We start from the raw sequence: 12,467 nt of genomic DNA, 5'->3' as shown, positions 1-12,467 counted from the left end.
GCTGGTCCTTCCGGGCAGAGGGGGCTCGCAGTGCCGGGCGGGGTCACGGGGTGCCAGTTTGCCCGGAGGGGGCACATGGTGCAGAAGATGCAGCTGCAGCGATTGCATGGCAGCCGGAAATCACAGCTCAGGTTATGTTGAGCAGAACGAAGGCTTAACTGCTCTGGAGAAACGCTCCGTGATTTCTAATTATATTTTATAAATATGCACCCCCCCCCCCCCCCCGCCCTCAGCCGCGAAGCCTCCCAGGCGCAGATATCTCCCGCCATGACAAGGCAGCTAAATCTGGAAGAGGGCGAGAGAGAAGGGAGGTAGAGGCGAAGGAAATGTGCGAGAGGCAGTGCGAGAAGATGGATGGTGAAAAAAAGGGAGAAAGGCAAGAAAAGTGACACACAGAGGAAGGAAATAGAACTGAGAAAAGAGGAGGGCGACAAGAAAGGGGGAAATTGAGCGAAGACAAGAAAAGAGGCCGATGAGAGGTGTCAGGAGGGAAGAGAGAAGGGAAGGCGCTGGGAGGAGAGAGTTGTAGTCTAGAATATTGAGTAGAGAATAGTGTTACACCTTAATATCATACCCAAAATATGCAGGACACAAATTCAAAAGAGAAGTGCTATAGGTAAGTATTGATTTACTGTCCTTAGCTCCACATCTCTGCACCTTACAGAAACATATCTTTAAGGAACACAGGTGTGTAGATAGGTATAGAAAATCTACTCATATTTACTCATTGATATGTTTCGCTTCTATAGTATTGCTAAGATATTAAGGTATACAGATATTCCCTTTCCACATTCAGGGCCCGCATCGGAGGGGAACAGTACTGAGGGAGGGCTGGGAAGGACATGGAGAGAGAACAGGAGAGGAAGATTCGAGGGGCGAAAGAGAACAAGGAAAGGCAGGTCTAAGAAGAGAGGAAAGGGAGCGCCAAGCAGAGGGAAGATGCAATGAGAAAGACAAAGGAAATAGGTAAAAGGGCGAGCCTTGGGGCTGAAGGGAAACGGGGAACTGAAAAGTTAGGAGTAAAAGCAGGGCACGAGAAAGGGGGGAGGAAATGAAGGAGAGATAGGAGCAAAAAGGCAAAGAGACAGAAGAATGAGAGTGCAAAGATGGCGCAACAATGAAGAGGAAGAGGAGTGAAAAAAGAATGAAACGAATACAAATGTAAAGCAAGGAGATGTGATAAAGGAGTAGGATAAGTATAGCGGACAAATATACATGAAGGTGTTGTGAAAAGGGGCAGTGATAAAAAATGGAACATGGAGCCAGGAGAGAAAACAATTGGGATGGAACTGCTGAATAAAAGGGAGGCCGATGGGGAAACGAAAGGCAACAGAAACCAGAGGAATAAAGAGAAGGGCCAGAGAAGAAAGGAAGCAACATTACAAAATCAAGAGATGAGAGAGGTAAGTGAAAACAGACAGACAGACAGACAGACAGACAGACAGACAGACAGACAGACAGACAGACAGACAGACAGACAGACAGACAGATAGATAGATAGATAGATAGATAGATAGATAGATAGATAGATAGATAGATAGATAGATAGATAGATAGATAGATAGATAGATAGATAGATAGATAGATAGATAGATAGATAGATAGATAGATAGATAGATAGATAGATAGCATTGTTGGTGGAGGGACTGGTGGACTGATGAAAGGCAGGATGGACAGACGTACATAGAGACAGAGTGAGAGGAACTGTGACAGACAGGTAGAAAGAGAGGCATAGAAGAGAAGAACAAAGGAGACTCTCCACTTGTCTGGGGAGCACCACCCTAGAATCAGAAGTGATAAAACCCTAAGGACAAGCATTACAGCTCACAAACAGAGGAGCTGGGTGAATTACTCAATGTGTTTGATGTGACTCAAGAGACAGGGAGTTAAATACTACAGGATGACTTCATATCTCAGTGGAACCGTTGCACGTTGTGAAATGATCATGCAGTTTGCACAGGAAAACAACTGTTAGCTCAGCAGGACTTTAAACCTAAGTTGTCATCACTTGGCTAATGTTACACAATAATGAAAGAATCTCTTTTCCTGCTGCAGACTTCTCTGTTAACTATTTATCAGTCGAAACAGGTTGAGTTCATTTCTGTGAAGAACTCCATATCTATGACGCACAACAGCTTTGTTTTTAATGCACTCGTTCACAGGTTCTGCTTCCACTTCTATTTCTCATGCCAATAGCTCCTATCTAGAGTTCTGTTGTATAATAGCATGGCATAATATTGTATTGGTCTACTGCTTTGCTGCCACTGTAGCGGCTCTGCGCCATTGAATTCACCTGGTCGGAATTGGGATATTCCAGAACTCGCATGCCTGGGAGCATTTCGGTCTGGTTGTGAGTCATTGTCTTGAATATTTCATTGCAAGCTGGGACCAGCGTGCATTGTTGATAGTTGACTTTGTTAGAGGGAGTAATGTTGTGCGTGAGGTCACATCAAGTCTTCTTTTGGTTGGCGCATTTGTATGCCAATGAATGTGCGTTTACACCCTTTTCGTACAACAGATGAACAAAATAGAAGCATCCATTATCCAACTTTAAATAACATTCACAGGCTCCTAGTGAAGAGCAGAATCACTATGAAAGAATTAGCAGCAGTCCATACAGTTCTAATGCATGAAATAGTAATTCTGAAACTAATTCTAAACAAGCATTGGCATAGCCAATAGGCCTCGCCTTTTAAGTGTTTAGCCATGCAACAGTTGCATAACTAAATACTTATAAGGTCCCAAAAGCGAGACCTATTGGCTATGCCAAGCAGCCCTGCGGCCTCGAAAGTGATCGCGAATGCGATCAAACATCAAAGCGGCCGTGCGGCCGCAAAAGTGAAAGTAAGCTCGGTCAAGCGCGGCGCACGTGCCCGCGCACATGCACTGTAGCTCTAGGCTGGCTTGGTAGCACTTTTTGGAGCCCTCACAAAATGTCTCGCTAGACCAGCACATGCGCTGGGTCAGGCGAGACCTAAAAACAGAAAGGGCTCAGGCTTAAATGCACTGGAACAGTGACTGGGCAAGTTTGCACTGGTGACTGGGCAATTTTGCACTAGCATTTGCACTTTCTGGACAGCGTACCATTACGCAAACAAAATCAGTTGAAGAATGGCATTTGAACTGACCTAAAAGAAGTGACAATGTAGATGGCCAATTGTCGGGTCCCTGGTGCAAGGCATAAAGGATCTTTAATCTGGTTCATGAGAGCAGAAGCTTCTCCGCACTTGCCTTGAGAAGCTTGACTTGTTCCGTTATGAAAGACGCCTGGAAAAATAACCCCAGACCTTTCTGTAAGATGGTGCTAAAGTGATGAATACATAGAAAATCCACACTTCAATCTCAAGGGCAACTGTCCTTGCATTCCACTGAGGGCGCCAATGGTGGATGTCTCTTCAAGCTATCTAGGTAGTGTGGCCATGGACAGAGCCGCACGGAAGGAATGGATTCCTGCTTTAAATGCTGTCTCTTCTACCACTGATCCTCTGTGAAGGGAGGAGAAAGTGTAAAGCTTTTGTTTCTTGTTTGAACTTTCCAGAACTCCCAGCATAACCGATCAATCAACCTGCAAACTAGCTCGCCTTGTGGGAGGGAAGTGTCGTAAGGGAGGGGGAGGTGGGGCTCTGAACTGTTCCATAACCATTGCGCTCTCTCTCACAGCAGTCCTTCTTTCTTCACACCCCATAGATAGCTGCCATTTCCTCTCTCTCAGACCCTAGCAGTCTCACGTCATTGGTGCACGACGGACTCATGAACAGATGGATCTCCCATGTCCACGGTCTTAAAGCACCCATGGCTGCTTCGGTTGACCGTCTTAAAGCACCCATGGCTGCTTCGGTTGACCGTCTTAAAGCACCCATGGCTGCTTCGGTTGACCATCTTAAAGCACCCATGGCTGCTTTGGTTGACCGTCTTAAAGCACCCATGGCTGCTTCGGTTGACCGTCTTAAAGCACCCATGGCTGCTTCGGTTGACCGTCTTAAAGCACCCATGGCTGCTTCGGTTGACCGTCTTAAAGCACCCATGGCTGCTTCGGTTGACCGTCTTAAAGCACCCATGGCTGCTTCGGTTGACCGTCTTAAAGCACACATGGCTGCTTCGGTTGACCGTCTTAAAGCACCCACGGCTGCTTCGGTTGACCGTCTTAAAGCACCCACGGCTGCTTCGGTTGACCGTCTTAAAGCACCCACGGCTGCTTCGGTTGACCGTCTTAAAGCACCCACGGCTGCTTCGGTTGACCGTCTTAAAGCACCCATGGCTGCTTCGGTTGACCGTCTTAAAGCACCCATGGCTGCTTCGGTTGACCGTCTTAAAGCACCCAGGGCTGCTTCGGTTGACCGTCTTAAAGCACCCACGGCTGCTTCGGTTGACCGTCTTAAAGCACCCACGGCTGCTTCGGTTGACCGTCTTAAAGCACCCATGGCTGCTTCGGTTGGCCGTCTTAAAGCACCCATGTCTGCTTCAGTTCACCGTGCTTCCCTTCCTCAGCCAATACAGGTAGACAAGACGTCTCAGATTTGCTTTTACAGTCACAGTTTTCGGCCCCTGTCTTGACAAAGTTCACTTCATTTAGCATATGGCCTGGTTTTCATGTACTTCAGAACTTATCAGACAGCAGTTTAGCAAACACTGAAGATACTGTGAATAAAGCTTGCATTTAATTCCCCTTGGTGCCGGATTATCTGTGTTGGTGAGGGGTATCAGCTAAATTAGTCCATGCACTTCAATCAATGCAAAACTGTAGTCCTACTTCTGTGCTCGGGAATGTCCCAGTTTTGGGGTTTCAAAACCCGGTCACCCTAAGTATATTGAAAGCATGCTTTGTGCACACGAGCTCTCCGGCATCACTCTGGAACCCACGCTCTTCATGACATTAAATGCCCACGCACCTAAAGCTTCTGGGTTGATGCATTCGAATAATTGAACACATACACCTTTTTAATACGTCCTTATGCACACTAAAGACACGCATTTACACATACACACGCTCTCTCACACACACCTTTCTGCTTCAATCACACACACGTACGGTCACCGCCCCTGTATCACTCGCATCTATGGCGCCAGCGGGCCCCGAGGCCCTACTGCTAATCTCGGCAGCTCCGAGACCGTGCCCGTGTCATCCTGTGCAGCCAGCGGCCCCACCGATCGAGCAGGAAAGAGCCAGAGATAAACCGCGCGCGCGTTGCCACAGCAACGAGCCGAGGCCAGATCGATAGTGGCCGCATGAGCCCGCGCGCCTGTCACTCACGCCGCCAGAGAGGAGAGTGCGAACAAACAGCAGCGGCCCAAAGCCGGCTCGATGGACGGCCGATCGATACTGCGGCCGCATCGACCGGGGAGAGAGAGGGGGAGCACGGAAGCAGGCCGAGACGAGAAGCAACGCTCTCCGCTCGCCCCTGCACACTCGCCTCTTTTCAGCCGAGCGCCGTATCCAGAATCTAGAGTGAATTTAGGAGGGGCAGGTATCTGTCTGCCTCACTGTGGGCCCTCAGCACAGGGTCGCATCCATTGACATTGACCTTAAGTCACAGGGTACTTTATTTTCCCCAGGTTGAATGTGACAACATCGAATAACCTATTACTTTCAAAGATGTCCGGGGTTCAGGAGAAGCAATGTACAGCCGCGAGTCACGCATATGAAAGGTCGCCAGCCTCATTTCCTTCACGCGGGGTTTTATTTCTTGGTGCCTGGCATGACAGGAATGCTCGTTCTAGAGTCAGGTCGTGTTAGGTTCACCCTCCGCCTCGCTCATCTCTAAAGTTAGCTGCAGCGACTAATATTAGTGCGCTCGTTGGCCAAGATGCCCCCCCCCTCCCCTCCCTCCTGGGTTCAGGCGGTGTCTCTTTACAGATGGCATTGCTACGTGTGTTTCGTTTCAAAGCTAATCTTTTCAAAGGTTATATCAAATAACAGATTTGTACTCCGTCAGTATGTGTATTCCACATCTTGACACCATTTCTCTTCTCGTGGCGGAGCGAATGCCACTCGTAATTTCAGACAAAGATGTCTTTTTCATTACTCCATGTGTTCCCAATTTTTAACAGTTATTAGTCCATCAGATGACACCAGGATAGCGTACGTGACTATCATCTCATTGTTGTCTAAGCGTTCCACATCATTGTACTGGACTGCATTTTGTATTTATATTGTGTGTTGCTGCCAGTGGTGTGGCCCGAAGTGGTGTGAAAGTCTAGAGTTGCACCTCCATCCTCACACTTCTCTCCCACGCTCTCTACCCACGTGCCTCTTTGTCCTCCTCCACACATCATGACTGGATGAGCACATGCAGGCCTGCTCCCATGACTACCTACCACAAGATGCCCCGCCCACAGGACATCCTTCAAGAGAAAGTAAACACATGTAGCTGACTGAGCCGGTTGAATTTAGCCTTGGACGAGTCAGTGAAGCTCAGACACGTGGCCTACTCTCAGGAAGGGCCTAAAGTTTCTTAAATGTGTCCTTCTTCGCAACCCAACTTCAAAACTTTCCTCCCAAGTTGATAGTGTGATCTATGTGGAAAGCACTGGATGTTGTGCTTAAGGGTTAAAAGGGGTGCTTCAGTCTTGTTGCTGTAGACCTGGCTCTGAGCATAAGTGTGATGCATAAGAGCGTCAGACTGGTAGGGTAGACCTTTGTTAATACATACGTTCCCTGAAGCCCTCCAGGCTTATGGCTCTTCTATCCGGTTATGGTATAGTTATGGCACCTTCTTTAGGTCAGGTCACCGATGGCGAGGTGAAGGTCATACTAGGGGGTTTAGGAGGAGGGGGTGCATACCAGTTTTTATTGCCTTTCGAAATTCAGGTCAATTTGAGAATTTCCTAGTATTCCAGCTACCCTGTTCTTGGAGTTGGGCTCTGCAGTCTTGAGTCAGATACCAGGGGCTTAAGTTCCCAGTTATTAAGTAATAGAGAGGTGATGTAGTAATGGGCAGGTGCAGGAAATCCACCACAAGAACTGGAGGGTGTCCCATCTACCAATGCTTCATTTGTAACCCTGGGTGTAGTTCGCGTAGTAGTGCTACGCGTAGCTACGCAAAGTGCACTTCGCACTACGCGAGATACGCGTAGCACTACGCGAACTGCGTAGTGCGCTGTTTGCGATGATTGCACAGTGCTGGATGCTTGTCCGCACTGGGCAATCATTGAAAACGTCATCTTGCACAGTGCGAGCTGTTGTTTTCTGCCGCTCGAGTAGATTTTTACTCGAGCGGCAGCTTTCTTAACGCGGAATGGTAGTTTCTCATCGCGAGCGGTCGCGAGCATATGCGACCACTCGCATTGAGAAACCTGACCTCCCCACGTTGAGAATCTCGCCGGCTGGTTTATTTTCCACGCTCGCTATCGGCAACTTGATGTAGCTGATCGCGAACGAGGACAAAGTCTCGCTGGGATGTCATTTTGCTCGCTCGCGGTCGCCAACTTGACGTTGAGGACCGCGAGCGAGCAAAAAATGCCAACTACGCAATGCATTTTTGCACTGTGCTACGTGCAAATCACGTAGCGCGAAGTAGCACAAACTAAGCAAACAACGCAAGCGTGGCGCAGTTGTCTGCCCAGGATTATTCATTTGGAAGTGAGGGAACCGCTTGGTTTCCAACAGCTGAACCACAGCTGGTTCTGCTATCAGAAATCTTTAGCAGGTTTCCCATCTGTTATACGGCTGCCAACAAGTACTTACTTTGAGCCGGTGGTTGCAGGCAAAGCCGAACTGCACTGTTTTTGGGGACTAGCACTCATTTTTCCTCCTCAGATTGTGACAAAGAGAAAGAGAGAAAAAGACACAAAAGGAGCAAAGAAGGAGGAAGAGAAATAAGGAAAAAAAATAACAAAGGGAGAAAACAGGAATGAAACATCCTGCCTGAGCGAAATACAAGGGCAGGTAGTGTATGGTAGTGAAAGAAAGAAGGAATCAAATCTATGCAGCCTTGGTATTCTGTAATTCCAACATTCATCAGCATGGGAAAAACTTTGGGCCCGGCACATATTACTTTCCAAATTAAGCACTATTGCCAAAGATTCCGTGTTTAATGTTCTGCCCTACTTTGGATGGGCCTTCTTCTGCCCTTTTTTCCCTATCCGTGTCCACCATGTAAACAGTGAAAGGTGCACACAAAAAAAAATATAAGCACTACCTCACAGTGGGAGAAATCTCCCAGTGTGTCAGGGTCATTGCATTTTTGTTTTGTAGAAACAAATTTAGCTTTTTGAGGGATTGTTTTTGCAAACTCAAAAAAATGCTAGCCAGCCTTCATGGCATGAAAGCCAGTTGGCATTATGTTTGTTGTCGAAAGTGTCCTGTCTGAACCACATTCTGCAAAAAGCAAGCATTGGCAAAGACAGTAGGTCTCGCCTATGCGAAATTGATTGGCTTTGTCAATTTTTTTTAACCACTACGCAACATGATTGAAAGCAAGCAAAATAAGAGCTATGCCTAAAAAAGAAAGAATGCGAACTTGTGTAATGTAACTGGTGCTCATGTAAAGTGGTCCAGTTCCTTCTGGTCGGGTCGCGCTTCGAGCTTTTTAAAAATGTTTTAAAAAAATATATATGATTCCAATTATAGCAGGAGCAGCGGATGGACATTGATAAAGTTAAATCATATTGTACTTTGTCCATGCTCCACACAAAGACAAAGATGTGATGCAGGAAGTGACGCTCGCACGCACTGCCGAATTAGGAGGCAGCAAGGAAGAGTGACAATGATGCCAACAAATGGTAAGTAATGGGCGGACTAAAAAACCCTTTTTAATGTTTTTTTGATGTTTTAGACACAACAGATCGTCACCAAGCGACAACACATGCATGCTGCCTGCAGGCGAGACCTCCAAATCCCTGTCAAGCTGGTGAGGATGTCTTACGGTGGGTATGCGCAGCTCCTGTGCTTGTATGGATCATTCCTCTGACCCCTGCTGGCTAGGCAGACCCCATTCCACATTCTTAATATGTCCCTGCATCATTCCTTAAGATATGGCTGACTTTAGAAGGACTCACTTTCCATCTATTCATGCACCGTTATAGCTCACTATCTATTTACTCTTCAACGCAGAGCCCCTTATCCCGTGGTCTCCTTGCCGAGGTGGCCATCAAACAGGTGCCACCTTCAGGTGGAAATCTGCCTGGGCGCGTGGGGCCCCCCTCTCATGAGTGGCCCACACACAACACACACCTTCTTTATCCAAAAGACTGCCTCACCTAATCACCCACCAACTCATCAATCCATGTATCTATTAATCGGTCCATTTGCCTATGTATCCATCCATGGATCAGTTAGGATTGAGTGATATTGTGCTACACAGTTATGGTACATTTAATGTCATTCCCCTATGCACTCTGCCACCCCTCCATACAAGTAGCATTCCAACTTCATTCTGTCTATCCATCCAGTCACTCATCAAGCCTTTGTTCTTTCGGTCCACCCATCTGTCCTTACGTTCTTCATTTCATCCACCTATTCATCCACCCACCCTCACATCCATCTTTTGCATCAAACTGTTGATATTTCATGTGCCTGCATTTTTTGCGTCTTACCACCTGATGGCGCTCCATGTACATGTGAACTGGAGACACGGTTGTCGCCTTTGTGACATATGGTTCTCGAGCTGCACATTCACTGCATCCCCAGGAAGCGTTTTATGTTTCACAATGACATGCAACCGCCATGCACGTCACTGAGCGCCACACCCGCTTTGGTCAAGTACACACCTGTGAAAATTAGTTGGGGACATCGATTGGGAACCGTGTACTCCTATGTCGTTCTCTCTTTAAGTTCGACGTAAACAACTCGGGCCCATTTATATCTAGACACGCATAAACAACTTAACACTTTTTTTGCTACAAATTAGAAGAGGGCGTGGCAAAGACGAAGATTCAGGTAGGACGAAAGTGTTTGAAACAGGCTGGGGTAGAAGAGGATAACGTCTCGATGGGAGGGTGTTGTTATAGAGCACATAGTGGGTTCCAGAACATCCAATGCTGGTAGGAGAGCTAGTGATTCCAGTCCTGAACGTTCAATTGAAAGCAAAATGGCACAATGCACTCTGGGAGATGTAGTCGTGGGACACTGCAATTAAAACAATTGGCCTAACAGACTTAAAATCGATCTGTAGATGGAGTTCCCTGGGCGGGACCATGTAGGGGTAGGAAGACCCCGTTTGTATCTACTTTTTTTTTACAAGTTTCACCAACTTCATGAATTTCTCAACGTTGACATTGTTTTAGAGCAATTGAAAAGCCTTTAAAAATCCAGGCTTTACAAAAAAGAACCCATCGAACCTAATTGTCCAACGAAATAGTATTTTGTGGTGAAAAAATGGCACAGAAATGTCTGTTGCTTACAAAGTTGTGTGAAATACATAAACATTGCTACATTATGAAGCATCTAAGTTGTGTCTAACTTCGTAGCACTTCCCCAAAGTAGCTCAAACTTCTCATATTTGTAGAAATATGTGGGCAGCTTTAGCAACACTTACTCTGGTGCAAAATCACAAAAAGTGTTGCAAACTGGTGCAACATGTTGATTTGTTATTTACTTTCCCTCGCAAAACTCTTTTAAAAAGTTAAGAGGCATGCTAAGTATTGCGTTGTACTCCATTGCACTACTTTGCGTCAAGGAGGTGTCCCATGGGCGTTACATGGGTGTTCCCACGTTACCACTCATGGTTTTTGGTGCAAAGCCTTCTGTAGTAACAATGATACACAGGGCTTTGCGACAAATAAATAATACTTCCTCAAGAGAGCCGTGGATTTAAAAAACTTTTTTTATTTCTCCAAACTTTTCAAACTTTGCATGTGTACTGCACTGTAAAGCATGCATACAGTATATGAAACATTGTAAAGTATGTTTTAGCACAGTTTTGTTGTAATGGAAGGATACCCTTCCAGTACTAACCTTATGCTAGACATCACGCACACATCTTAGCATGATGGTGTCATGAAGAGCGTGAGATCTAGAGACACAGATCCAGTGCTTAATTTCAGCCGGGGCTTTCTGGTGCTACGCACCGGCAGTTAATTGGTTTCCGGTGCTCCGCACCGGCACCTAATTGTCAGTACCATACTTAGAACAGTCTACCACATGGTGGCGCTGCTCATCTAATTTAGAGATGAGCAGGACAACGGATGTTTAGGAATACAATATACATTAAAATTGCATAAAACCTGCCTCCCCAGCAATTCCTTTAGCTTTGGGGACCTGGAATAATCTGAACTGTCGCATTTACATGCGAGAGAGATGATTAGTAGTTGTTTTGGCAGCGAAGACAAGGGCAATGGGTGGTGCAAGCAGCAGTTGCCTCCCGGTCAGAGCCCTGGCACTTCATATTTTACAAGTTAAGCACCGCACAGATCAGAGCGGAGACTGAAAGAGAGATACGCAGGCAGTCACGTGATCATAGGAGGGCAGAGCTGACCTTGAGGCGGAACACTGTGTCATGGAGTCACTTACACAACACAATACAACAAAGAGAGGCCGATTCATGAATTTCTGCTCACCTGTCATTATCACTATCATCACCAACGACCTGTGGCCTGTTTAAATACGGAACAAAAGCACCTTTAAGCTTTCGTTTACCTTTCCCTGCCGGGCCTCCCCGCTCCTTTCACACCTAATAATTAACCAGCCTGGTGCGAGCGCGAGACACAAGGTGACTCACCTGGCAGGCGCCCTGTGACGTCAGCAGCATTATCCATGATAGCAGCGCTCCCACGAGCCTCTAACTCAAGGCAGGCAGGGCCGGGCGGTGCTCTGCACAGCAGGCTAGTGGCTAATGTTGCTGACCTGTGAAAACACAGGCACTCGCGTTCGAGTTCTATCTGTCGTAGTTAACCCAGTGGTCATGCAATTCTGGGAAAATCACTCTTTTTTTCGGAACCTCTGATCGTAACAATGCATAATGTAAAAACGTGGTATGTTATTCTGTCTTGTACCTTCCCAGTTGTCTGTCCTATGTTTTCTACCCGCCCAGTGGTTAATTTGTAAAAAAATAATTTCAGGGCTCTCGTCAGGAGGCAGCTTGCACCAGCCCGTTTCTCCTGTTCGTGCTGCCTAAAACAGAACCAACTACTAAACCCGAAAGGTGGGAGAGGATGCAGCAAAATGGCCAAAGCCGCTGATTTCAGAGCTGGGGAACCAGGTTCGAGTCTCAGTGTCTGCTCAACATCCTTTGATTCTGGGCCAGTCACTTAAACTCCCCGTGAATGAATGTGTCCTTCACTGGTGCTCGTGAAAAGCCCAGCTGTTGATGATTAAATGCCGGTGCTCGCTGAAAACCACCGGCTCAAATTAAGTACTGTCTATGCCGCATCTTGGTTTTAATAGGACTTTCTTCTCACTAAACATCTCATGTTTGAGATGCTTCTGCTACAGTAAAATGTTCTCAGTAAGGTGTTACTGTGAGAGAGAGAGAGAATGCAAAGTTTGCCCTGTGTTTAATCCACATCATGTCTCTTTCTTTTGACATCCT

This window comes from Triturus cristatus, chromosome 9 (genome assembly GCF_964204655.1).
Source record: "Triturus cristatus chromosome 9, aTriCri1.1, whole genome shotgun sequence".
NCBI lineage: Eukaryota > Metazoa > Chordata > Amphibia > Caudata > Salamandridae > Triturus > Triturus cristatus.
This window is presented reverse-complemented; position numbering follows the sequence as displayed.